General features: G+C 44.9%; 2 long non-coding RNA genes across 2 annotated transcripts in view; one reads left to right on the top strand and one right to left on the bottom strand.

The window, feature by feature from the left end:
* Nkx2-2os (NK2 homeobox 2, opposite strand) overlaps window positions 1-25,150 on the bottom strand; it is a 147,599-nt gene that overhangs the window by 65,773 nt on the left and 56,676 nt on the right. The gene's annotated exons all lie outside the window — the stretch shown is intronic.
* Window positions 9,053-16,892, top strand: Gm39955. The gene is made up of 4 exons (XR_866809.2): window positions 9,053-9,397; window positions 10,445-10,540; window positions 13,595-13,711; window positions 16,689-16,892. It is a non-coding gene; the product is annotated as a predicted gene, 39955 (long non-coding RNA).

Here is a 25,150-nt window from a genome sequence, read left to right as displayed (position 1 = left end):
CAGGCCAGCGGCACATCCCCTTGGAAGGGTCCCGAGAAGGCCACAGAGAAGTGCCCCAAGGCCTTGTTCTCCTCCTGGGGTCAAAGATCCACCTGCAATAATTAGCCAGATTGGCGCCAGACCCGACCCGTTGTTGGTGTCTCCACAAAACCCTTCAACGTGCCACAGGAAAAAGTGTCGCTGACTTCTGCTCCCTAGTCGAAAAGCCACCTCAGAGCTTCGTGGAAAACTCCACTCATTAGCTGATTTCCACAGAAAACGACGCCTCAAAAGGCTGTTGACAACCGCGGTAGCCATGGTGCGAACCTACCCTTATCTTTCATTACCCAGCTTTTATTAGAGAAAGAAAAATCGAGGCCTTTGTTTTCACAGACATAACCACCCAGAAAGCTTTTCTACCGAGAGGCACAAGATAAAGACAAAACCCAAACGCACTTATTGCAAGGCGGTTGGTACACTTGAAAGCGCAAAAGCAGTCATCCTGCTCTATCTGTGTGAAGTCACAGCTTCCTTGTTACTGCCACCAGGCAGTCTCTATTAGCTATAGGAGAGAGTTAGCAGCGCCAGGTTTAAAAAAAAAAAAAAAAGCATATATTCATTGAAAGCCAATCTTATGCTATCCTGATCTAACTGACACAAGATTCAGATTCATCCAAAACCTCGGTTATTTTCCTAAGGCAGAAATTTATTTGTATTTTATATGTTTAGCAGATAGAGCAGGGTGCAGCAGCACATATCTGTAATACGGAGCATTCAGGAGGCTAAGGCAGGAGGATATCTAATTTGAGACCACCTTGGCTACATGGCAAGTCCAAGGCTAGCCTACTCTTTACAGCACGACTTTATCAGAAAGTTTGGGGAGGAGTAAAGAGGGGAGGGGAGAAGAGAGGAGGGGAAAAGGAGGAAACGGAAGGGAGGGGAGGGGAGGACAGACAGGCTGTCTGTCAAATATGGTAACTGACATAAACAGATGCAACTGGACAGACAAGTAGATTGCCTGAGCCAACGCCCAGCTTCTTGCCAAGATTCAAGTCGGCAGGAGTGTCTAACAACATGGCAAGCAGGTGCTCACATTACTCCTGATTTATGAATGACACACTGTTTAAGGTCTTTGATTTTAATTCGCCATCTATATGTTAAAAGGCCATGTGTTTCAGAGAAAAAAAATATTCATTTCCAATTTTCTCATTAAAAATCAATCTAGGGTCCCAATAGCGTTATCGAAGGGTGAGTCACAGTAGGAGTAATGCTAAGGCCAACCTGCAGGCTTGCAGGTCCAAGCAAGAATCAACCTTCTGGGAGGAGCCACTGTCCCATCAGAGCCACCACCTGACCTCCCACGTCCTGCCGCCCTGCCAGGCCTTTAGAGAATAAGCACTTTGGAAAGCTGGGAGCCGTGAGTTGTTTATTGGGAAAAGAACGTTCCATAGTCAACACTGCAATCCTTATTCCCTGTGGATTCTGACTGTCCATTAAAATGTATTTCTAACCTCCGTGTCCATACACTCGGCATTTCCCCAGGAGCTCAAATGCATATGCAGATGAAAAATCTTGTGCCACCCATTGCTCCCAGGTCAGCTGAGAGTGAAGATGGCAGGTCTGACACCCTGGTCCAGATCTCATGTGCAATTATACACAGGCAAAGCATCCTCTTCATGGTCTCATTCAATGGGTCAGAGATTTTCCATCTCTGTGGTGTATTTGGTGGCCAAAATGATCCCAAGCACGGAGTCCAAGTGCTGCCGAGCATCCCCAAACACAGGAAGGCTGTATCTCACAGGAAAAACTGGGCCAGATGTACTTTGCTTAGCAGGGGCTACAGCACTGTCAGCCATGAGTACGATGCTAAAGAGTTACCAGTCTGCCTGGCTTGAGGTATCTTTCAACTGCAACGCCCATAACAGGGTGACATCATGGAACATGGCTTCCATCGTTGGTTGCTGAGACTAAGGCTACACTGCTGGTGGTGCTGCTCGCTAACATTTGGAACAGGAGACAGGGAGTTTACTGGTATTAAGTTGCAAGGCTGAGCCAAGGGGGGCACTGAGTAAATGGATGAACTGTCTGCCTCTTAATTCTCTGCATATGAAAAGAACCTGAGATGTCAATCTTCAGGCTACCCTGACTTTCCAGTGAAGGTCCCTTTGTACTGTCCTGTGTGCGATAGCCATTCTACTGCACTTGAACCCACCCAAATCCTCCTTCATTGTTACCTATGCCCAACTTTCTTACAGGCAGTGTCTGGAGAACCAGGTCTTTACAGGAATCCACAGAGATCCCAGATCAGAACAATCTAGGAAGGATTTAGTGTGGAGCAAATGACTGGACTGGCTTGTCTCTTCAAACTTCACAGCCTTCTCTCTCTCTCTCTCTTTAAAATAATAATGTATTGATTATGTATTTGCTTCTTTATTAATTATTAGTGTGCGAAGGTGAGAGGGTAACTCTGTGGACTGGGTTCTCTCCCTCCACCTTTTTATGAGTTCCAGGAATTGTGAGTTCCAAAGACTGAGCCCGGTCTCCAGGCTTGTGTGCCAAACAACTTTTCCCACTAAGCCCATAGCCTCCTCTCCTTTTAAAAGACTTTGGCTCTATAAATGAAGGGTATGATCTTTGCCACTCTTCCTTGAATGGATCAACCCATCCAGAGTTAGAGCATACTGCGGCCCAAGCTACCCTGCACTCTGGGGAGGAGGGTGCCACTCACTGAGAGTCTGTGGGCATCGCAGAACCCAGCAGAGTAGAACATACTGCAGACCCAGTTACTTTCTAAGACATGGTGAACTGCTCCGGGAACCTGGAGCCCGGCATCCTCTCTCTTCACTCCAGACAACGAGAACAGTCCTTCCCTGGCAGATTCCAGATGCTGAGAAGAGTGCATTTCCCTTCCCTCCAGAAACACGTAGGATTGAAAGCCATTGCTTACTTCAGCATACCAACAAACCCTCAGCTGGTCACCTCCCAACAGCTGACTCCAATTGTGTCCCAGCAGTCCTGGGCCAAGGGCACGGATGCTTCAACTAGTTCCCATGTGGTACCCACTGCAAAGCCAGGAGCATTTGGAATCCGCCTCTATCCTATAACAACACCTCCATCGTGATTTCTGAGTGCCTGTGGGTGGGGAGGGAAGGAATCTTGATGGCAGGCAGACAATGCGATAAAATTCACAGTAGTGTTAAATTAGATGGATACTCCTTGATATCTTCCTAAGTGGGTTTCTATTTTAGTCAGAGGATAGCCCCTCTGAGTCTGGGCATGGCAATATTCACCCCTCAAATTAAGCAATTTATATCAAAACCCATTTCAAACTTTGTCTTTTGATGCAAATTAAATACCTCCACATAACAAATTGCCTCAAACTGAGAGATACAAAACAAGCATATCTGTGGTAATCACTTGTTCAGGCAGCTGAGTCAGGAGAATCAAGTGTTTGAGGCTGGCCTGGACTATGCAGTGAGACTAACCCAGAAAACTAGCCCAGAAGTTCAGAAAAGCTTGTTGTCAAGTAAAAGATACTTTAGCTTTCCCAGGTGGTGCCTGGGAACCCAGGGCCGGGGTCATGGAACAACTGGACACACATGGCTCTGGTCTCTGGCACATGGATAAGATGTCTCAGAGCTGGGCTAGCCTTGCGGCAAATCGGAGCTCTAATCCCCAGCTTCTGCCATCTCAGGAGCTGGCCCATTAGTAGAGTGTCATACAGAAGCAGAGCAAAGGGATCCAGGACTTCTGCATTTGTCAGGATTCCCCAGATAGTACAGAACCAGCAAGTGACATGTATATGGGTGTGTAAGGACAGATATTAAGGGGGTTTGCCAGTGACTGTGGAAGCTAAGAAGGCATCTGCAAGGGGGAGGCACTGGAAGGTTCAAGCATGGATCAGCGTCTGTATTTGTTTCTCTCTGTCCTCATTGTGACTAAATACCCAACAGAATCTATTTGAAGGAGGAACGGTGTGCTTTGGCTCTCAGTTAGAGGGAATATATAGCACATCATTGGAAGGCAGGACTGTGAGGCAGCTGGTCACACCTTGTCAACAGTTGGGAAGCAGAGACAGGTGATGGTGTTCCAAAGAAGAGAATAGTGTGTCACTGATCTAGAAAAGAACATACATTGCTCTGGTGTGCTCTCTCCAAGTCCCCAGAAGACCAGCTATGGCTACCCACACAGATATGGATTTTCCCTACCTAACCCACTGACAGTCATGTTAAGCTCTTCTAGAAACACCACATACACACACACACACAAACACACACACACACACAAATGCTTTATTAATATATACTCATACATAATATGTAAATTATGTATATGTGTATATATAATGATATGTTATATACGATTATTTTCATATATGATCAAATATGTGTGTGTGTGTGTGTGTGTGTGTGTGTGTGTGTGTGTGTGTGTGTGTGTGTGTGTGTGTGTGAAACAGTTATATAGATGTTCTCCCAATGAGACACATTCCTGGGTCAGTTACCATTTCTCTAGGTAATTCTTAACAGCTCAAATCAGCCAATCACTGTAGAATAAACCTTCCTATGACTTGACATCCAAGGCAGCATTTCCACCTTCTATTGGTGACAAACCAATTGCTTCCACTATCCACCCGATGTTAGCCAGCTTTCTGCTACTATGATAAATATCCAAGAAAAGCAACGTAAGGAAAGGTTTGAGCTGGCTCAGGGTTTTGGAGGATTCAGAACCTGAAACTATATCTTGTGTCTGTGGTGAGTGTCTCATGGATGGGATGAGAATGTGTGCTAGAGGAAGAGCCAACAATGTAACTTCCCCCATGGGCTCTCTTCTCATAAAGACTTCACCATCTCTCAGTGACAACACAGGCTAGAAACTAAGCCTAGAGCACATGATTTTGGGGGCACAGTTCAAGTCCAACTGTAACACTAGATCAAGAAGAAAGGGGATACAACTGCCTAAGGAGGAGTGGAAGCCAGCTCACACTAAAAAGGAGCAGGAAGTTTGGGGGACACTAGGACAGCCATTGTTGGCAAATACAATCAACCCTTCTTGATGGCAGCATTCAAATGTGTTAAGACTGCCCCAGATGCACCATGTGGCAGAGTTGGTGGCCAACCTGCTGTCAAGTAGATGTCATAACAGAATGGAGTCCTTGAGCCCTGTGACCCAAGGCCAAACTCTAGCCCTTCATGGGTCACTTCTTCCAGCTTTTTTTCTTCTTTTTTTAATATTTAAGATGGTGAATGGGTGGAAAGTTGAAGAGATTTATTGATATTTTCCATACCTTCCTCAGGTGTCACTAAGGAAATGCTTGATTGTAATTATTGAACCTTCAATGACTTCAAAAGTGCAGTAACCTCGGCTTTAGCAAGCAGTCATAGGCTTATCATGGCACAGAAGTAAGCCACTGGTATGTGCTCTGCAGAGAGCAGAAATCCCTGCACATATGGGCTATCTCCAACCACTGCCTGTTCTACCTCTCCTTTCCAGCCAAGAAATAAATGTTTGAGTGACCTGAGTTCTGTTGAGTTATTATTTTTGTATGCTTATTTGCTGTTTGATTGTTTGCTTGCTTTTCAACTGACCAAGGATTGAAATCAAATAGATCTTAAATTTTGTTTCTTCATTTCCATTCCAAATATGACGAGAAGACTTTATCAGTGGACCCAACAGACAACCTTAATATTGAAGACCCTTACCCAAATGCTCGGAGCCAGAGATGATCAGATTTGAGAGTTTAGAGCAATGGTTCTCAACCTTCCTAGTGCTGCAAACCACTTCCTAGTGCTGTAAACCACCTTTAGTGGTTTACAGTTCCGTATGTTGTGGTGGCCCTCAACCATAAAACTATTGTGTTGCTACTTCATAACTGCGATTTTGCTACTGTTATGAGTCATGATGTAAATTTCTGATATGAGATCCTGTGGAGTGCTTGACCCACAGGTTGAGAACCTCTGCTTTAGAGTATTTGCACAGATATCATGAAATATGGTTAATGGTAGGGCCCAAGTGTAAACATAAAACCTATGTTTCATGTACAGCTACCTGGAGCTTGAAGGTAACTTTATATAAGATTTTTAGTTCTGACATGCTCTGGAGATGACCAATCTGTGAGATCAGCGTGGAAATCTCCACTGGGGCTTCATGTCAGGGGCAAAAAGTTTGGAATTTTGGAACATGTAGTCTTTGGATTTTCAATTTAAGGATGCTCTGACTACATAAAATGAAGATTCTAGAAAAACGTCTTCAGTGTGGATATATAACAGGGATCTGTTTCAGTGTTGATTTTCTTTAAGATATGCTGAGATTTAATGATCAAGATTTTAAGAGAAATGAAGAGACACAGGGAGGTGCTTGCTAGTGCAGCCTCTGGATACAAGGCCAGGCATTCATTGTTCATCAGTCAGGTACCATGCTGGGTTGCAGGGCTTTGAGACAGTGAAGTTGCTCAGACAGGGTGCTATCCTCTCCATGGTTGTAAAAGGGGAGATAGAAGAGAGCCTGGCTACCCAATAGACAGGTGCCAACAAGAGGCCCAGGGCACATTTCTGGTTGTTCATGGGACTGAAGGTAGCTTTGTTTCCATTGCTGGGTCTAAGTCAGGCATTCTGAACACAGGAGGGAAAGTCACATAAGTGTCGGCCATATTTGGAAGCATGGCTTCATGTTGGCTGCTTGATGAGTGGGCCACATAAGGAGGTGGGAGAAGATCATGTGGACAACAGGCTGGAAAACAGAGCAGCAGAGATGCCCAAAGGCACACAGCACCCAGGCTCCTGCAGTATTCTCTTCAGCTGGATAATCTTCCTCTGCAGTGGTTCTTATACACTAGTATCCAGGAGAAGACAACACAGCAGAGAAGGAAGATAAAAAATAGACCGTGAGGTTAGCAGCACATATCCAAAATGTGGAGAGCTTGGTGAGGAGGGGACAAGAAAAGTGGAACTACTGCAAAATAGCACCCAAGGAGCCTCAAGCCCACAGCAAGCTGCATCTAGAATTGGTGGAAGAAGCCCCCATCTGGTAGACAGTGCAGCGAGTTAGGCTCCTTGCTAGTATTTAGCTGAAACCATACTACAATAACGTTTTAAAATAACCCTCTAAGATTCCATTTTTGTTTAATTTACATCCTTGGTAAATAACATAATACATGGTGGCTCCAGTCTTAGAGAAGTGAACCATTTTGCACCAGTAGAAACTGCCAAGTCATGTAGAAAGGGACCCTACAACTGAGTTGGAATTCTACTACTGGGGAGCACCTGTACTAGAGATCTGTCTTCTTGTTTGCGCACATATAAATGATCTTGTGTAGAGTCCAAAAGGACCACTGATATTGGGGATCTCCATTAAGAACTGTGTAGCTGGAAGTCAGAAAAGGGGGTGGGGACTTTACTTACATCCGTTCAGTCATTCTCTTTAAATTTTGAGCCACATAAAAGTGTTGTTTTTCCTAATTAAAAATCAAAACAAAAGCTCCAGACTACAGGTAAAAGCAACTCTTCCATTTCCCAACACCCCACCCTCTGGCCAACTTGGTCCTCAGTTCACAAAGCGTCCTGTTTCTATCCCTTCTCATTTTCACAAGACTTTGCATTTCAGCCTTAAGTTCCTGGCTTGAGTGAAAGACAAGTTTGTGCTCTGGAGAAAAACACCTCATACGAACAAAGTCGCACATGCAAGGAGTTCCCATGATGGGCAAATAAGGAAACCAATCCAAATGTCCCCCAGAGGAAGGCAAATCAAATGAATCCGCTGGGTTGTCTTATTCTTATTAATGACTCAAGTCACCTGGGAAGAGGGAACTTCAACTGAGGAATTGCCTCCATCGGATTGGCTGTGGGACTATCTGTGAGGTGTTTTGTTAATTAATGATTAATGTGGGAAGTCCTAACCCACTGGAGGTGGTGCCACCCCTGGGCAGGTGGTCCTGGGTTCTATAGGAAAGCAGGCCAAGCAAGCCATGGAGAGCAAGCCAGTAAGCAGCATTCCTCCATCACCTCTGCTTCAGTTCCTGTCTCCTGGTTCCTGCCTTGAGTTCATGTTTTGGCTTTGTTCAATGATGGATCATAACCTTTAAATCCTAATAAACCCTTTCTTACCCCAAAAGTTATTTCTGTCAGTGTTTGATCACAATAACAGAGAGCAAGCTAGGATACTAACTTATTTCCACTATACCCAACTGAGACGATTGGATTCCTTTTATACACTGAAACCTTGTATCTATTACTATACATAACACATATAAATATGTTACAAATATGAATATATAGTCTATAGAAAATATGCATACTATAAATTAGTCTGATATATCATACTTATAACATTTATAGTTATATAATCAAATCTTATTGCATATGTCAAATATATATTTTATGTAACATTTTAAAAGTACTTTTACATTTGCAAATATTATATGAACATGTATATATATGTATATGTGTATATGTATATGTACACTACTACCAGGCATGATCACACACACACACACACACACACACACACACACACATATATATACCCTTAATCCCAATCCCAGTGCTTGGGAGGCAGAGGCAGGCAGACAATTGAGTTTAAGGCCAGCTTGGTCTATGGGCAAGTTCCAGGCCAACCAGAGCTACATAGAGAGATCCTGTCTCAATATGTATCATACATACATACATACATACATACATACATACATACATACATACATACATACATACAAAAATATCTTTTAAAATGGTTAAATATAAGACATATTTCATATGTATGGATGAAGCATGTATGTGTCTACATATCTACTTTTCTATCTACACATACAGAAATGAATACATATGTAATATATACATTAGTCATTTGTAAATGCATAGAAGACTTGTGGAAGCATCATATAGTCAGGTAGAAAGATAGACAAGAGAGAAGGAAATGTGTAGCAGCTTGACCTCTGAATACTTACTATAGGATAAAAATTGAAGTACTCTCTTGGTGCAGGCACGACAGGCATCTGCCGCTAGAGGGCGCAGGAGATTGACAAATCATTCCCAGGGGCAGATGCTTCTCTGGGGTTTCAAAAGGCCAGTGACTTCTCCCAGCTGGATGTCCAACTCTGGGTTGTGTGGAGGAAGCCTGCAGCACCAGAGGGCCTCTCCAGACTATTGGGAACCTGTGTCACTAATCTGACCTCTGTCCCCGGACCTCATATTCGAGTCTGCAGATGCTGTTCCCATGCAGAACACAGAGGCAGCCGCCTCACAGAGCCTGATTTCAAGAGGACCTCCTGAGAGATTTGTGTGGGCCTTTGTGGGTCCTCAGTGACAACAGAGAAAAGGCTGGGCCTCTGCAACTGGCAGAAAAAGGCTGGATTTCTGAAGAGTCTCAAGTTCATCCTGAAAAGGTAGTCTCTGGTCCCTGGCTCTAGCCCACAACTGTCAGACCTGAGGTATGTCCTGCCTCTACAGACATGTGCTCAATATTCTCCCTAGTCTCTTGTTCTGTTCACTTCTCTTTCTCCTTTGCATTGCAAGGGAAACCTTTTTAAGAACGCAAATAAGTTTATGCTCTACGTTATTCATTTTAAGATAAAACAGCAATTATTGCATAGGTTTGTTTGTTTGTTTGTTGTTGTTGTTGTTGTTGTTATTGTTGTTGTTTGTCTCCTATGTGATTCTGAGCCACGAGTGGTGATATCACCTGTGCTCCAGCTACCCAGAAGACTGAAGCTGGAGATGGCTGGAGCCTGAGTTCAAGGCTAGCTGAAGAGTACAGCAAGTTATACCAAAACAAAACAAAACCATGATATTCTGCTAGCTGGAAATCTGATCGCCATTACTCCTAACAGAATTTCCTGCTAGAGCAGGGATTCTTCATCTGGCCTGGACCAGGTCACTGGGCAAGTTTTAAGCACTGCTACTGCCTGAACCCCATGGACAGAGATTCTGCTGGGAATGGTCTGGGCTGTAGTTGGGGAATTGGGTCCGTTGGTTCTGATGAAGCCAGTGTTGAGAACTGCTCTCTGGTGACCTGTAAAGTGCCCCGTGTTCTGTGGCACTCCCTATAAAGCATAGAATCCGCTCACATCGGAAACCAGCTGCCCCAGAGTCTCCGAGGCCCCGATATCTGTATTCTGTCCCCGGTGGACAACTTCTCAGCAAGTTTAAATGAAGCTTTTAAGAAGCTTCTAAAGTAGACCGACCCAGAAGGCAAGGGTGTAGGGGAAATAACCTTTTCACGACTTCTCCCGGAAACCAAAATTTTAGATTTCTTTAGAGGCGAAAGATTTTCCTGTCTACAAAGTTATTTCTGACTTCTTTCAAAGGCTCCTGTGTTATTATTTTGTTTTTGAGGTAGACTCTCACTCTGTGATCTAGGTTGGCTTTGGATGACTCCTGATTCTCCTGCCTCAGCTTCCCATGGACTGTGACAATAAGATGTTTACCACCAAGCCAGGTTCCCTCCTTGTTTTGTAATTCCTGGGTTTCTCTTCTAGTATTCACTGCCATCGTCCACCTAGCAGAGAGCAGTTGTGAGGGCACCTGTGGAAATCTGAGCGGCAACTGTCCCAGATCGCCAAGCAGAGGCAGAGGTTTGTGGGTTTGCTGCACATCATAACTGCACGTGCATATGGGATAGGGTGGAAGTTTGTTGCATGTACACATTGGACATGCTGAAGTCGGATCATTAGCATTTAGTCATCTTCTATAGTAAGCACACTCAAAATCCCTTCTTCTAACTGCTTTGAGAGATACTGCATGCCGTATAACTGTGTTCCCTTTCCTGTGTCCTGGAACACTGAGACATGCCCCACCCACTGAATGTGTGTCCCTTTCCTGTGTCCTGGAACACTGAGACATGCCCCACCCACTGAACTGTCACACAGAGTGAGTCCTGGGAGCTGTACTTTCATAGGGGCTCTAAATAATAATATTTTCATCTGCTGAAGTTTTAGCATGCTTGATCTCTTACACAAACAAGCACAACTGACTCACAACCTGGATTTTAAAGTCAAATTATTATATAAGATTACATAAGTTCACAAAAGCATATAATATACTTTGAGCATATTCCCTGCCATACTCCACCCACTATCCTTCTCCTTCTCCCCCCCCCGCCCCGCCCACTAATTCCCCAGACAGTTTCATTATCAGTGTCTGATCATCAATACCTATGTGGATTTATGTACCTATGAAATCTTGCATCCACAAAAGAAGAAAGCATGCATTGTTTTTGTTTTGTTTTGTTTTGTTTTGTTTTGTCTTGTTTTTTTACTTGCCAGAGAAGTCTCCCCAGTTAATTTGCAACTCGGTCCCAGCTTTTCATTCTCTTACCAAACAAGCACTAACCTGACAACCTGCAAGGCTCTTCAGCAGAGACACTGGGCTCCAGATAAGCCCATGACAAGAGAGCCTCATGCTGTGTTGATCAAGCTCCACTCTACTGCATAAGAAAGCCCCTGGGCCTCTCACACCAGCTCCCTCTTTCTGAACAACAGCACCAGCCCTGCATTTGGCCGAAGCCCTCACAAGATGATGGAGTTCCCTGACCCTCCAGCTAGCTCTCCTTGTCCTCCCACCCAGGGAGGTTCAGCCCTTTGGCACAGAAGCAGTAAAGGCCATTCATGCTTTAGTGACGCCAGCTTCCTCCGAATCCATTCTGCCCCTTGGCATCTGACACCCCTACAATGGGCAGAACTGCAGGAGAAAAAAAGGTTGACTGCCAAGCAGGGAAGACTGCCAGGTCTTGTCCAGGCATACCCAAAGAGGGCTATCTCCAATGTCCCGGCATTACAAGGTCCCGTTTTATGCTTCTAATGGTTTTGCAAGCAGAATTAACAACTGATTGACACAGTAGTGTAAATATATCAAATCACACATTGCGGGTGTATAATTATAATGTTGAATTCATAATGTGAATGTACTATACAGATGTGTGCAGATGTGTGTACCCATCTCTCTAGAGGTGTAGCTCCGACTCTGCATTCGTATAATCCTGTCCATGAATAGACAGTCGAGCTCACCAACCCAACAACTGCTCAAATAAACGAGTCTACTTTCTCTGCCCCCTGATGCACATCACCACGTTCCTAACATGTCTCGCTGCACTTCTGCAACAAGTTCAGGAATTAAGTCTCATCCCTAAGGCTCCATTAACCTATCCAAGAAATGGATATCAAAAATTAGCATAGTCATATGCGGCAGAAAGTGAGGCCTTGGTGCAAAGATTTCCCAGAATGCCTGTCAGCTCCGATGGATAAACACTGGTGATAACCTGCGTGGGCCAGAATTAGGCCTTAGACCTGGGATCCATTTTCAGAAAAGCAAGTCACCTTGATTCATTTCAGGTGGTTCTCAACATGTGACAGCCTCAGAGCCCACACTTGGTCTCCGATCCGCCCAGCAGGTCTAGCTGATTTTATTTACCTTGTCCACGCAGAACAAAAGGGGCACCATGAAGACAGGGTTCAATTTTGCTTTATTTCATCTTATTTCATGGATCCTTGGGCTTCAGCGCTGATTCCCTATACCAGGCACATCGAAGGCCACATTTGATTTTGCTGGTGTGCCCCAAAGCCCCTGGTTTCCAATGGGTGCTTAATTATGACTGGAATGAAACAATTTATTAAAATTAAAAATTGCCCATGTGGTGGTAAACTTCATCACTGTGCATTGAACACCCACTGCACACCCAACTTGGGCTAACTACCTGACATACAGTTGTTGCATTGGCTCTTCCTGACAACTCCAGGGAGCAAAGAGCCATGAAGCAAACTCACCTGACAATTAAGGAAACTTGGAGTTCAGAGAAGCCAAGAAAGTGGCAAAGAACTGCACAGCCCATTAAATGGTTCATGATTTATAACTGGAGGCAGCCTGGCTTCCAAAGTAGGGGAGGGTTTTGTAATGTGACTTTCTAATTCAGTGTGCTTTTTTTTTGTAAAACTGTAGTCTATATAGTGTTCTGAGTTTTGTAATTATAAATATTATAATTTTAAGCTGTTACAGTTTTGTAACACAAAGCTACATGGGACTGTGTGCATGAATGTAATTTTTTTCAATTGCTCTTTTATGTAATGATGTCGTACTTGTACAAATTTCTCAAAATAATCAAGTGAAAAATCAGGCCCATCTTCTAGGGTCTCATTCAGAAAACCGAGGAAGATGTATTCTTTGGTTTGTCTTATGAAGCTGTCCTGAGTTTGATAACAAAATCCATAGTCAGAAGGAGGAAAATTATAAGTGCAAAGCCAGGTACTCATAATCTCAACAATGTCGGGGCTCATTCAGGTGGACCCCAAGTTTCAGGTCAGCAGGGGCAATACAGTGACACACCGGCTCAAAATCAATGAGGCCAGAAAGATGCCGCCACAGTTAAAGACTTTTTTTTGTACAAATCTGATGACCTGAGTTAGATCCTGAGGCTTCATAGTGGAAAGAGAGAACCTGAAACTTGACCTCTCACTTCTACCCATGCACAGAGGCACATGCCTTCCCATACACTACACACACCATCATCACTACCATCATCATCAATAAAATTTGAACTGTAAACTGAACTGTATTTTTAAAAGATAAATAAAATGAAGGGGAAAGGGGGGCTGGAAATGATTTAGTGGATAAAAGCACTGACTGCTCTTCCACAGGACGTGGGGCCAATTCCCAGCACCCACATGGCAGCTCAGAACTATCTGTAACTCCCAATCCCGGGTCCTGACACCCTCACGGGTCTTGGAAGAGCGCGAGTGCTCCTAACCACTAAGGTATGGTCCCAGCCCTTTCATAGTAAAATCTTAAACGCTCTCTTTTGGAAGTCAGAATGAAGACAAAGATGTCCACAATAACCATTTCTCTCCAACGTTCGCAGTGGGGTTTTCATCCAATACAAGAACACGAGAAAAATCCACATTTGTATTCTTTAACTAGACGATATTCTGAGAGATGTATTTGTAGATATCTTGTATAAACACCATAATTTGTGAGCTTACACAAGGACAGCTACGATGCCACTAGCTGATATACTCATATACTGCTTGCTATACACATACACTGTTGTATATGTGACCTCCTAATGGCTTTCCAGCCATGTGCCAGTGACACGGAGCATATGATTATACTAAAAAGTATATGAAATTGTAAAGGAAAGAATAAGCACATATTTTACAGGCATGATTATATATACATAGAAATTTCAAAGAATATACAAAGAATTAGAAGTTATAAGTTTTACAAAGTTGCCCATTGCCAAACCAATACACGAAAATCAGCTGCGGGGTCTGGAGAGATGGCTGCATGGCTAAGAGTGTATAGTGCTCTTGAGAAGGATCCAAATTCAGTTCCCAACATCCATGTTGGTGACTCAAAAACATCTGTAACTCCAGCTCCAGGAAATCTGACATCTTTGGCTTCCATAGGCACCTGTGCACACACACATTCATTCACACATGCATACATACACACATGCACACAGAGAGAGTTTTAAAAAGTAAAATGTTTTTTAAATCAGTTCCATTTCTCTGTATTATGAATAAATAGCTGGACTACCAAGTTAAAAAAAATAAGCAAAGGATATCAATGATGTCAGCATCTAAAAAAAATATCAATGATAGATGAGATGCCTCAGTGGGTAGGAATGCTTGCTGCCAGGCCTGATAACTTGGGATTTATCCCCTGAACTCACATGGTAGAAGGAGAGAATTGAATCTTGCAAGTTGTCCTCTGACTTCCACATGCGCACTCTGGCATGAGCACACACTGAAACACACACGATAATGGACAGACAGACAGACAGACAGATGAAAGATAGATAGATAGATAGATAGATAGATAGATAGATAGATAGATAGATAGATAGATAGATATTCCTTACAAATACGTCTAACAAAATGATGAGACACCTATGCAAAAAGTGATCGCTTTTTAAAAGTAAGAGCTAAATATATGAAACAGCCTAGTGTTCATAAGTTGAAAGATTTGATATCATAAAATCACCAATCCTACACCAGATTGATGTACAAATTCATTGCTGTCCCCATTAAAATATCAGCACACAGATTCTAAAATGTACATGGAAGTCCAAAAGACCAGCAATAAGCAATAGTTGAGATGTTGCTGAACAAGAAAGTAGACAGTAGTTGGCTCTACTCACCACCAGGACCAATGATGGTAACTATGAAGGTGTGAGGGTGTTTGATGGTGAGCTCTGTCACACACTGTTTATCACCAAGGCTGACTGGCTGGCTGGTTGGCTATGTGAGTGACACCTTCCTCCCTCACTCCTTCATGTTCATTCTTCCTGTCAATGTATGCTTAGGTAAGGAGGATGCCCTTCCCTGGGCTTGCTTCCAGCCAAGGGCGTATGAGTCCAAGCTACACCCCCTGCTGGAACCCCCAGACAAGCCAACAAGCTCTCTAGGTTTATCTATAGGAGAACATTAGGTAGTCAGGATTCTTTTTAAAGAGAGAAAAAATAATCATAATGAGGAGGATGGGTAACTTAGCTGGGGCAGTGCTGGAAAGCTGGCCCTGGCCCTGGCCCTGGCCCTGGCCCTGGCCCTGGCCCTGGCCCTGGCCCTGGCCCTGGCCCTGGCCCTGGCCCTGGCCCTGGCCCTGCCCTGATGGGCTGACCAGCTCAGTTATGACCCAGGCCCCAGATCCAAGACTTTGATTTGGCCCACCCCAGCATCTTCCTCATCTGTGAGCTTGTGAAGAGGCTGGTCCTGCAGATCCAAAGCTGCAGGATCTCCATGACACAGGACAACCATCGGATATCTAAAAGGAGTCTCAGTGAGGATCCAGTATTGATAGTGTAGCCGAACCAGAGACCTTGAACCAGACCAATGACTTATTTCAATGATCATTTGCAGGTAAAGCTGTTTGGGCAAAAGGGTGTGCTGTGGGGCACACTGACACAAGACAGCTTCCACAAGATGTTTTCTATGGTTTATTTTGTTTTCTTATATGCAAGAAGTGGAAAGGTGCAAGGGTGGATGGTGGACATGGAGGGATGGGAAAATGAGTGGGATGGAGTACATAATGTAAAATTCACACACAAAAAAAACCAATAAAAAGTTTGTGTGTGTGTGTGTGTGTGTGTGTGTGTGTGTGTGTGTGTGTGTGTGTGTGTGTGTTGCTCTGGGAAATAAAAATCTTTCGTTGATTAAAATCTTAAAACAATTACCATAGCTACTGGTAAACTTTAATTTTATAAATATTCCTTTTATGTCTTTGTTACATTGCATTTTAATGAAGGCTAATTCAATTACACGGTCAGCTAATTCTCCATGTAGACTCATGCAGACTTCAGCTGCTTCAAAAGTGAGTTTTCCATAGGAGTGAAAGGGTAGAATTTGTCTTTCTATGCCTGTCATAGTTCACTTAACACATTTTCTTCTGGGCTCAGACAAATGACAGGTTTTCAACATTTTTACAGCTGTTGTATATATGCATTTTCCTTGTCTGTTCGCCTGTTGATGGGCACTTCAGTTAATTCCATATCTTGATTGTTGTGAACAACCAAATCCAAAAAAAAATAGTTTGAGAATAGAATAGTGGCTTTGGTGGGGCTAGGAAAGGGGAGAAGGGGACAGTGGAGGTTGGTGAGATTACAAAGTGCTATTAAATGGGAGATAACTTCTGGTGAGGACGGTGAACACTTTCAAAGTAGTACTGAATTATACAGAACCCAAAGCATCATTTTTGTACCCCTTAAACATGCCCTGCTCTTCTATGTCCTCCCAGAATCTCAAGCTGTGTGGTTGACTCAGTTTCCTCCAGACCCCTGCGTGCTGCACATTCACTTATGAACTGTGGATTCCAAACATAAACAGAGCTCCATCATCACCCTGAGCTTCCTGGATGCAGAGGGGCGAACCCTATTCCAGTGTGTCCTTCCATGCAGCCACTGAGGCTCTTGGTTCCTGTTTTAAATTCAGAATGATACAATGGAAAGCAAACTGTGCGGTGTTTTATTTGGGTCTGGAAAATGCAAAATTGAATCGGAGTCTGAAATATTGCACCAAACTCCAGTAATAGCTTTAAAATTGGAAGTTGTTGTTAAGTTTGATTTGTTTGTTTTAGAACTAAAGGAGGGGAAATCAAGAAAGTTTGATTGGTTCTGTCCTGTGGAGAAGCAAGATACACTGGTCTAGCCGCTAGAGCCGGGGTTCTCAACCTGTGGGTCGCATCCCCTTTGAGGTCCAGTGAGCCTTCCATGTGGGGAGCAAATCAGATGTACTGCTTATCAGATATTTACATTATGATTTGTAATAATAGCAAAATTAGAGTTATGAGATAGCAGCAGAATTTTATGTTTGGGGGTCACCACACTATGAACTGGATTAAGGGGTCACAGCATTAGGAAGGCTGAGAACCACTGTCCTAAAGGTAGGTGTGCACTGTGATGGTGCTGGGGTGTGGCAGCGTGTGTGTCACATACACACGTCATGGCTGGTGTGAGCTGGGTCAGCAGCGAGCACAGGGCTGAACACAGTAACTCAGCCGACAGGACATGGAGGAGATACAAGCAGGAACAGGGAACTCCAGGCCAAACTTCACACCCTGACTAATGGACTCCACGACCCCCTCACTACACTCCAGGCTTAAGGAACCCTTCCCCAGGCAGAGAGCTTGCATTCAGCAGCCTGAGCTCTCTTCTCATCCCACCCCCCCAGGGGCCCTGGGCAGTGTTTGCTTATGGGCTCTGTTTTGCTCTAATGAATTCAGGGGGAAATAACTTATATCAACACTGACCACAGCTAAAATGCCTGCATGTGAGAATAGGAGGTCAGAGTCCAAGAGGATGCGCGCTGAGGCATGGGTGGCTGGCAGCCAGGGGCTCTAGCGTCTGCATCTTCTTCTTCACCCTGGAAAGACTCCAGTCCACTCAAGCCCCTGAAGGAGACATACCCATCTCCTTCTGTACCCTTGTTCCTACTGGGAACTGCTCTGTCCATCCAACATATGCCTACAGAACCCTCTGCTTGGGTCTGAGAGCCACAGGGTAATTCGAACAGCTAGAAGAGTGTCTCACATCTGCCCTCTGCCCAGAAGACAAAGATTTGGTCCCTGCAGATTTGGTCCCTGCAGAATCCTCAAGAGGTGTGGCACATTCTACACCATCCCTAGAGCCTGAGAGACATAGATTCTGATCCCTTACAACAGGGATCTGCCTAGTAACACTCCCTGTGTGACTGCCCCTCCTATCTCACACCCCTGCTCCCGCTTCCATTGTCTAACCTCACCTGACTAAGTCCCTGTCTAGCCTCACCTAAGTCCCTACACAGGTCTTTGTCACTCCCATCTATTCCAGTGTCCCTCAAACCCAGCCAGCGATCCCCACATCATTGCACGCTCGGCAACCAGTAACTAAGCCAGGTGTTCAGTAGTTGCTCATGATCTCACATGGCTGGCCCAGGAAGCAACGGTCTGAGACTGTTGACATTTAACCTTTGCCCTTTGCTCTAGGTTGTTAAACTCTGACCAGCCTTGTCAGGTAGCCAAGCTTCTCATTAAACTAACCAGGGGAGCACTCGCCTGATGCTAGGGCTGGAGACATGGCTGATTACCTTTTCACGCTAACACCTCAGCTTCAGGAAGTAGACGGTCCTGGGAAGAGGCAGCACTATGAACTTAACACGCAGAGTGACAGATGCTGCCTTGACCTGCTTCAGGGGCAGACATTGTGGATGCTCAGGCAGCTGTAGCCTTATAAGACTTCACTTAAGCGCAGATCTTCTCAGCGCCTCTAATGTGCTGCTGTGCACTGAGGTCCACTCTGAGATACATCATTGGATGCAACCCCCTTTGCAAACAGGATCACCTTACATACCTCTTCCATTTGCTTCTCGTTCAAAATGCCCCATCATTGCTGAGCAGACTACTGCTTCCTGGAGTCAAGTCTGGAAGGTTGCATGCAACATTACCGTGACTTATGTCTCCTTGCTGTAGGAGGTTGAATGTGGCTTCCTTCCAGGAAGGAATGCTTCCACCCTAAGCCACCACGTCCTGTGGTTTCCCATGTCTATATCACCTCCCATCCCACCCATCTCCCAAACGTAAGGTGTTGGTCTAGGAATGTCCGCATTGAAGACACCACCCTTCCTAGGAGGTGGTGGAGACCTTCCTCCTTCTGTTCTCCCCGAGGTGTTTGGGACCCCTCTGCACCCCTGCCCCTGTCGGGATGTCCTGATGCCCAGTGTGCTCTGACTCTGGCCCTGTGCTTCCTCCTCTGTCCTCACTCACCAGGGTCTGTGGCTCACCTGCTTCAACCACTGAAGCAAGGATTCCTTTCCCCTGACCAGCGAGCTGCTCAGTGCCTTCTCTTCCCTGTACCACAGCATCCAGAAACCTTGCTTGTCCGTTATTTCCTGAAAAATCTCTCTCTGTGTAGAATTTTGCCACAAAATTAAACCCCTCAAAAGTCAAATCCCACCATCCTACTCAGAACCATCTCGATGTCTGTTTATGCTTTCAGGTTTGGAGGGGTTCTATCTGATTCTTTCTTTCTTTTTTTTTTAATTAGTGTTTTATTGAATTTTTGTGAGTTTCACATTATACGCCCCATCCCCACTCATCTCCCCATCCCCTCATACCTGCCCTTTTACCCTGTGACCTCCCCCACAAATAAAACACACACATGAATGAACAAACAAAACAAAAATCAGTATAGAAAAAAATCTCATCATGGAAGCTATAGTGCCTCACAGTGTGTCCCTCTGTCCACACATCTTCACTTGCAAATGTTTGTTGCCATGAGTCATTAGTCTGGTTCAAGATCGACTGCTTCTGTGACACCATCAATATTGCATCCTCATCAGGACTCCTGTCCATTATCCTGTTCTTGTCCTGTGTTGTGAAGGTCCTGCAGCTTTGGAAGAGCAAGAAGGGTCCTTTCACACAACCCAACACATTCACGGATAATATAGATTTTGTAGGGGGTCAATTCAAAGCTCTGGATCTGAGCCTGGGTAGCAGCTGAACTGGCCAGCCTGATGGCTCTCCCCTAACTGCACCACTAGGATGAGCGTTCCAGCACTTCTCCAGCTAGGCCACCCAATGCCACCATCGGCAGGAGGCAGGGTCAGCTCTCCTGCTCTCATTCCCTCCGGGCCAGCTTAACTGCACCCTCTGCCTCCAGATGCAGCTTCACTGTGCTGCCCATTTAAGGTGCAGGGCCCATTCTCCCAAGTGCTGCAGCCTATGAAGGGCTGGGCTAGCACCCTGCTCTCACACCTTCTGGATGGCTCACATCTGTATCAGGACTAGCTCCACTGTGTTGCCCTGGTGAGGTACTATGTTGAGTGCTACATTCAGTGAAGGGACAGGGATAGCTCTCCTGATCTCATGGACCCAGGTTCAGTTCTCCCAACTACTGCAGGTGGTGGTGGTGGAGTATCATTCTTATACCCATACCATCTTATGGCAGACAAAGTGGCAGGGCCAACTTTCTCACGATCCTCGGGGCCATCTCAGCTGCCAACCCTCCTCCAGGGCCACTTCTACTGTGCTTCTTAGGAGAGGTGCAGGGCCCACTCTCCCAAGTGCTGCACAGGGAGGCAAATAGGGCCAGCTCGGCTCTCGTGACCTCAGGGCCAGCTCTCCTGACTGCCACAGGAGGTGAGCTGCAAAATAGGCAGGGCATCATCTCCACACCCATGACATCTCACTGGAGACAGAGTTGGTGGGGGCAGTTCTCCTAATCTGTCACCCTCAGTCACCCCCAGCCAGATGTGCTGTCCAGGTGAGGTGCAGGGTCTGCTCTCTTGAGTGCTGCAGCTGGTGGGGCTCAGAAGAGCTCTCCTGAACTCATGACCCTGTGGGCAGCTTTCCTGATTTTGCCAGAGACAGTGAGGGGCAGCAGAAGCACACCACCTCTGTGGCAGGGTCAGCTCTCTCATACTCATATCCTTAGGGCTGTCTCACCTACACTGCTGCTGCCAGGACCAGCTTCACTGTGCTGCCTGGGTGAGCTGCAGGACCCGCTCTTCCAAGTGCTGCCACTGGGGAGAGATGGAGCCGACTCTCCACTACACCACATCCAGTGAGGAGCAGAGCCAGTTATACATACATAGCTCCTAGATATCCATGTGGCTCCCCAGTGGCTGCCCTGATCAGGGACATCCCATGTTCTCTACTGGACATATGAGCCATGGACATTGACACCAGCCCCTACCACTGCATAGTCATGGACTCAGACAGGGCTGTTAGTCACAATTCAGGTTGGAACCTCACCAGGGCACCCAGGTGTCAGGGCAGACCAAGGCCACTCACAACAGGTTACTCCTCTCCACACGCAAGTCTCCAGTTCCATCTCTCTTCAGAAAGCTCAAGCTGTTCCACCTCTCTTTCTCTCCCATCTGACCACCACATACTTGCACATTGTGGTGTGGGTGGCTCCTGCTGCAGGCTGGCCACATGGCTGGTAGGCACCTAAGCAACATCTTCCATCCATGCTGAGTGGTGTGGTAACAAGCAGTTGTCTATGGCTCACCAGTGCCATGCACACAGGAGGGTAGGTCTGTGGGTTACATGGCAGTTCCCTGTCTGTCTTCCTCCTCCTGTGCTGCACTGCCTAGATTTGATTTGATTTGATTTGATTTGATTTGATTTGATTTGATTTGATTTGATTTTTATGAGTCTTAGGCATAAGACAGCTTTGTCATGAATCCAGGCAACAAGCTAGAGTGTAAAAAGGACTGCATCTGCTCTGCCCCTGACTGGTGTAAAATCAACATCACCAACAAGGTATCTCTTTGCCCATTTCCAGGAGACCTCTTTTAGTTTTTTAAAACAGTACCTCACTCTATAGCCTAGACTGGTCTAGAACTTACTCTAAACCCTCAGGGTGCTTCTCTTGATTCAACCTACCAAGTGCTAAGATTACAGGCATGAGATCTTGTACTTGGCTTTATAGTTTTGAATGGCTGTTCCTGTGTCTTTCACATCTCCTCCTTGGCTACCCACACCATCACCTCTGTCTGAGGTTTAAAAACGCTTAAGTCTTGAGATATGTGGTGGTTCATTCCTTTAATCCCAGAACTTGGGAGGCAGAGACAGATAGGTCTCTGAATTCAAGGCCGGCCTTATGCAAATAGAGTTCCAGGCCAAGCTTATAGAGTCACCTTGTCTTAGATAGATAGATAGATAGATAGATAGATAGATAGATAGATAGATAGATAGATAGATAGATAGATAGGTAGATAGGTAGATAGGTAGATAGGTAGATAGGTAGATAGGTAGATAGGTAGATAGGTAGATAGATAGATAGGTAGATAGGTAGATAGGTAGATAGGTAGATAGGTAGATAGGTAGATAGGTAGATAGGTAGATAGGTAGATAGGTAGATAGGTAGATAGGTAGATAGGTAGATAGGTAGATAGGTAGATAGGTAGATAGGTAGATAGGTAGATAGGTAGATAGGTAGATAGGTAGATAGGTAGATAGGTAGATAGGTAGATAGGTAGATAGGTAGATAGGTAGATAGGTAGATAGGTAGATAGGTAGATCTGGTGTTCAGTCACAAAGTCTGTGGCATCTGAGCCCAGTGTTTCAGGGTACTCAGCATACACAAGAACATTTTAGCTTCTGCCCAAAGTACCCCTGTAGGCTTATATTATTTAAAAACCTACTTTTAATAAGGGTTCTTTTAACCTCCCTTTAGCCCACCACCCAGCAGAGGTAGTGGAAAGGAAAGGTTCACAGGGCAAGGGAGGACATGAACCTGTTTAGAAATAGTTTTGTGGAGCAAACCCAATTTGCGTTGTCAGGATATCAGCAGTTTAGTTTACACAAATCTAGTGTTGTTGCTGCTGCAGCTCTTGTGGGCCTGAGCTGGCCTCCATGTCTTTCTTCCTTCCAGAGACCTTTTCCTAAAGTCTCTGTGGCCTTTGGAAAGCTCTCATCTTCAACATTTAGGCTGTCAGCTGTTGGTTTATTACCATGCGTCAAGACAAAAACAGGAGGCAAATCTACCTGTCAGTAGAGTCTATCTCTTTCTCATATAAGTCTGTCTAGTCACATGAAGCCCAGAGTGCTGCCAGGTAGGACATAAAAGTCCTCAAGAGAGTATAACCCAACTTCTCTCATAGCTGTGGTTTCACCCGATTCCAAATCCAAAAAGATCACAGTCTCAGATCATAGCCATAGCCCTCCTGGTTTATATGGCAACAGTAGGGACCAAGGTGGAGTGAGGACTTGCCCTCAGTATCCTGCACAGATGAGTTATTTGGGCTCACATTGTATCACCGAGTAAACATAGCAACACCAGAAGATGATGGGTCCCAAGAGACAGGACCCTTACTGAATATGTCTGCTTCTCAAGAACATGAAAGGGTACAGTGACACTTTCTAACTGATATTCAAACACATGCTTATTTTAAAAGTCTTATCAAGTTCATGATTGCTGGGATACTCTGTTTGGAACCGTCTTCGAAAAGTGCAGCCATGGCATGGCAGAGACACCACAATGCCTCTCCACCGCTCCAGCCCTCCACCCTCTGGAATGTGGCCCACACATCTATCTTAAGGTCAGTCAGTCCAATAGTAACTTGAATTGGATAGACATAGCTTACAGCCAAGACAGGTTTTTATCTGGATTTAAATGAAATGTTCAAGGTATATATAAGTGATTTTTGACTAAAATGAAAATTTGGGAAGTTGTGCAAGATGGTTGAACTTGAGGAAGTGGCTTTCTGTATGCTTGAAGTTTCTGGAAACTCAAAGGAAGGAAGATCCAGCCTGATTAATCCCCAAGCCTAGGTCTGTCACACAAAGGAATAGGACAACCGTACTCGATGGTTGCCTTGTTTGGAAACAAGAGGTTTAGGTTGACTATCTAGAAAGCTGTAAGTTTGAAGGATTATTTTAGTTAGGATGATCCACCCAGGGAACTCCAGGACTTTCCCCTTAAGGCAGATAAACAGCTTTGTCTCTGATATCTGAACATTTCCCAGTGAAGAGCAGTCACTGCCACTATACAAACCCAGCTCACCCTGAACAGGGAGACCTGGCAGTCACATGACAAGATTGGGCCTGAAAGGGCCTTTACAATCACGGAGCATCCACAACGACCTTGAACAGCAATTGTTAAGGACAGGGACACACTTTGCATCCTGGATAATGAGAGAGGATTGCACACAGAGACCTTAGATACTTCAGCCAAGCCCCGCTCTGGGTCGTGGTCCCTGGTGAATCCAACCTGCCTCATTCACAGTAGCCTTGGCCTGCATCCCTGACAGTCACTGTTACCACCACTGAAGCCACCTTCTCACTGAATGGGTGAATGGAGTACTTTGCTTCCCAAACCAGAGTGTTTTGTGCTCGTAAAAGCTATAAAGCAACTTTAGGCACTGGCAGAAAGGTGCAGAATTCAAAGGTGCTGCCTCCAGACAGACAGCTTGCCCACAACAACAAAAACACAGTAGTATCACACCAGAGGATGGCTTCTGGGCTGCAGAACTGCTGTATAAACAGTAAAGTGGGGGTCTATCTATTTTGACTTGGTTTATTATTATTATTATTATTATTATTATTATTATACAAGATTATAGGAGGCCTTTTTCATGCAAACGTATGATACACCTGAGGCTATTCCCCCCCCCAGCTCATTACTCTCCCAATTCTCATCCATCCCCCCTTTCCATTAGCCCCCTTTGTTTTACTGGATGGATCTGTTTCTACTTTCATATCATCTATACATAAGTGATTTGTATATATAAAGCCTAGGGCCCACAAGTGAGAGGAAAAATGTAATATATGCTTTTCTAAGACTGACTTAATTTGCTTAACATGATTCTCTTTGCGTGTACCCATTTTCTTGCAAATGAGTTAGTTTCGTTCTTTTTTATGGCTAAAACATTTCCCTAGTGTCTATAAACCACATTTTCTTTCTCCAGTCCCCTGTCGGAACTCTAGAATGACTGCAAAGCAGAATGCATGAGAGCAGGTTGAGCTGGGCATTAGTGTCACGGGGTGCTCTGGGATTGCTTGAGTTACTGACAGATGCACTGGATTTGACTCAGAAGACTTGAGACAGAAAACCTAGCAAGATATGAGCCTACCAAAGCCACACATGCTGTCCCTAAACTTGGTTTCTATTGAAAACTGTGAAATTTTAAATTTCCCTCTAAAATTTTAAAAACAAAAACAAAACCTTGAGTGTTTAAATATGAGGAACAATTTAAAGGTCACAATTTGGATAAGTG

The sequence above is a fragment of the Mus musculus genome, chromosome 2 (genome assembly GCF_000001635.26).
Source record: "Mus musculus strain C57BL/6J chromosome 2, GRCm38.p6 C57BL/6J".
Lineage (NCBI taxonomy): Eukaryota > Metazoa > Chordata > Mammalia > Rodentia > Muridae > Mus > Mus musculus.
Note: the sequence above shows the minus strand (reverse complement) of the source record. Positions and strands in the feature narration are given on the sequence as shown.